Source organism: Morus notabilis, unplaced genomic scaffold (genome assembly GCF_000414095.1).
Source record: "Morus notabilis unplaced genomic scaffold, ASM41409v2 Scaffold1446, whole genome shotgun sequence".
NCBI lineage: Eukaryota > Viridiplantae > Streptophyta > Magnoliopsida > Rosales > Moraceae > Morus > Morus notabilis.
The window spans coordinates 1-3,750 of record NW_010364434.1 but is presented as its reverse complement, the minus strand read 5'-3'; positions in this window follow the sequence as shown (position 1 = coordinate 3,750).

Genomic DNA, 3,750 nt, shown 5'->3' with positions numbered 1-3,750 from the left:
ATATTATATTATATGATAAAATAATAATATTAGAGTTATTAATATAATTATGATATTATTTGTTACAATATTACTATTATATTATATTATATTACGAGTATGAATTTTAGATTGGAAAGATTGTAAATTTTAAATTTCATTAAGAGTATTATGAGTATTATGAAAGTTTTATTAATTGTACTATGTTGATTCTCGCACAATTTAAAACCTAAAGTTGCTTTTGGGCTGCTTTTCATTTTGACTGTAAATTCTTCAAAAATCACTTTTAAAGAGATTTATCAAACACTAAAATCATTTTTTGTTATAAGCAGAAGCTAATTTTAAAAGTGAAAAATAATACCAAACTAAGCCCTTATCGGACTTGCATGGGAAAGTGTCGTAGGCACATGTGTGCTTTAGGTTTTACTTTAAAAAAATCATAAGATTTTGAAAAAAAAAATCATACAATTGAAGAAACATTAAAAAATAGAAAATTGCAAAGAAGAAAAAAGAACCAATAAACGAAGGTGAAGTACAAACCATTCAAAAAATACCCAAAAAAAGACAAATTTAAGAAAAATTATTTAAACAGGGCAATCAATTAAAATAATATTTATTAGGGTCTTATTTGAAAAAATAATATCTTAAAAGACTACATGAAAATATATGTTCGTAGGGATATATTTAAGAAAAAATATGTTAAAAGGCAAATTAAAAAATAAAATATGTTAATAATGAACGTGTGAAAATATAAAATTAAACAAATATCGATAAACGAACTAGCAAGCAAGCAAGGTGAACTACAAAACTTTTTCCAAGGTTATTATCCCTTCTTATGTAAACAATTCAAATCATTAATAATTTAAACTCTTAATTTTAAAATTTACCTTCCCTAAATTCATACAATTCAAGTTATTTTTTTACAATGAAAATAATTCAGATTCTACTTTTTTTTCTCTTCTCAATTTTAAATTTAAAAATGTTATAATTTGGTTTGTTTTAATTCCGATTGAGATTATTTTTTTTAATGTGTTCATAATAAATAGAGGAATAAATTATCATCCATATTGCATATTTTCTAATGTTATTTGTAATGAGATTTTATAAGATTGTTATAAAACTCTAATGACAGTTTTCAACACTTTATTCAAACATAATTTGGATTTTACTTCTAATTCAAATTACAATTTATTTGTGTATCCAAATACTAATTCGAATTGCAATTCAAATCGCCACCTGGTCACAATAACTTATTATTAACGACTAACAACAGCAAAATTTTTTAACAACATAATAATACCAAACTGACATATAAACTGATCACATTTATATTGTATAATACCTAAAAATTTTACATAAATATTTACTCTAAATGTAAAATTTATAGTTTTTAATGAACGGAACATTTTGACTATAATATAACTTTTTCTATAAAATTGTAAGTTATGACGCGATAGATGCATCTATTTTTGTTAACATTTTTTTCCATAAAATTGTAAGTTATAAGGCGGTAAGATGCATCTATTTTTATTAAATCATTTTATTGATCAATTTTAATGTCAAGATTAAAACTATTAAACATTGTTTGGTTTATGGATTAGAATTATGAGATTAGAATTATTTTTTATTTACGTGTATTTTTTATGAGAAAAAATACTGTAATAAATTATGAACTATGATTCAAATCATAGTATGAATCCCCTTATTAAACGTTAATATTTCAATTAAAATTTAATTAAATAATATTTCAATTAATTTAATATGTCAAAATTAAAATTCAGAAATAAGAGTATCATTATGTTCACTGGACTAATACTGTTATAATAACTTAAAACAAAAATAAAATAAAAAATTCCCCAAATTGAATCCCCAGAAAATAATACGGGCTTGTTCTTTTAGGGCCTGCTCACTTCACTAACTCCAATTTTATGATTTGAGTAAGAAAAGTGAACTTGGGTTATTTTTAATTAGAGTTGTAATGTGAATTTTGAGTTAAGTGTTTAGTAAGAGATTGATGTGACATTTAAAACTTGAGTTATGTGTTCACTTGCACACAACTAAACTCACCACTTACACAAGATATTGCATTGGATTTATCTTCATTTTCTGGACCTACATAAGCCAATGTTAAATACTCTTGCAAACATTTGATGTGAGGCAGCTTAAACAACTACACAACATTATGCAGAGGCATTACACAACTTCATTTCAAGAATTTAAAATGAACATGTTGTACACTTTAGTGTAAACGACATCCAAGTAAGGGAGACACAATGAAAACGACGAATGGGTGGAGTTGGCAGTGTAATCATCCACCGGGTTTAGGCAGAGGCACAAAACAATGCAACAAACTTGGCTTATGACAGTAAAGGACATCAAACAATGCCTAATGCCGTTCCCCATGGGCACCAAATCAAAAGACAACACTTGTTCCATGTAATTCTTGCAATCTGCTTATTCAACAAATAATAGTGATAAGATAACTCTAGTACGACAACAGGGTAGGTAATAAGCTTAGGTATAAACAACAACAGGAGAGACAATACGACAACAAGGTACAACAACAAGGGAGGCAATAAGCTAAACACGGCCACAGGACAGCCAATACGACAACAAGGTAGGCAAACGAGTTATATAAAATTAACTAATTATTGTATTATTATATATAAATAAAATGGACAAACATTTGGAAGTGAAACAATAAGCACTGCACGTGATCTAATAGCCAACAATCTTATTGCCCGCTGCAAGATTTCTGAGAATTGAAGAATGAAAGAAAATGTATTATTAGCATATGTTAAAGGTTTTCAAATTAAAAATAACGACAATCACCCAATTGGTGGGGACTTAATGAGCCTAGAGTGGGAAAAGGTGGAGAAATTAGTCATATTGGATCTCTCCAACACAGGCCGTATAGGAGAGATTCCAGAGTCCATATCAGAATCAAAGAGGCTGAGGTTTCTTGGTCTTAGTGATAACAATCTCTCAGGAAATCTCTCACCAAAGCTTGTCACATCAGGAGTAAACACATTTCTTTATCAATGTATCACAAAATAACACATTGTTGGGCCTTTAATAACACATTTCATTCTAGTTTTCATCCATCAAAGTTCTGTTTCTGTGTAAGTTGTTGGTAAACATATGTCTTATAGCAAGTAACTACTGTATGTCGGGAAGGAAATTTGCATCTCAGATTTGCCTAAGTATTCAAACAACAAAACATGCTTCATACCATTGTATTTAGTGAAATTGTCAAAACTAGCGTATGAAGAGCTTCTAATAACTCAAACAACTATAGAAAAGTATGCAACGGCAATCATACAACTTCATGAAATGAATTTAAAATGAACATGCTAAACTTCAGTGTAAACGACATCCAAATAAAAGAAATCCAATAAAAACGACAATGTTCAGATTTAGCAGTGTAATCATCCACTGGCATATGCAGAGGCAATGGAAGTGTAAATCAGTCAAAGAAAAGGTCTTACCGTGTTTGATCCGAAAGAGGACAATGGTTGATCTGCTTCGACAACCCCCAAACGCGACTGTGATGGACGTCGGTGAAGAGATGGATACCGGCACTGACAACAGAAAGCTCTATTTCTAGGAGCATGCTTCGGAGGTCGGAGACGGCGTTTGGCGCTACATCGACGCATGAGCACGGCCAACGGAGGAAGTCGGCTCACTCGCGTGGGATCAATTTCTCCCGTGTTGAATCACTAAAGGAGAAGGCAACAAAGGAATATAGGGATCGGGATTCACCAATATTGC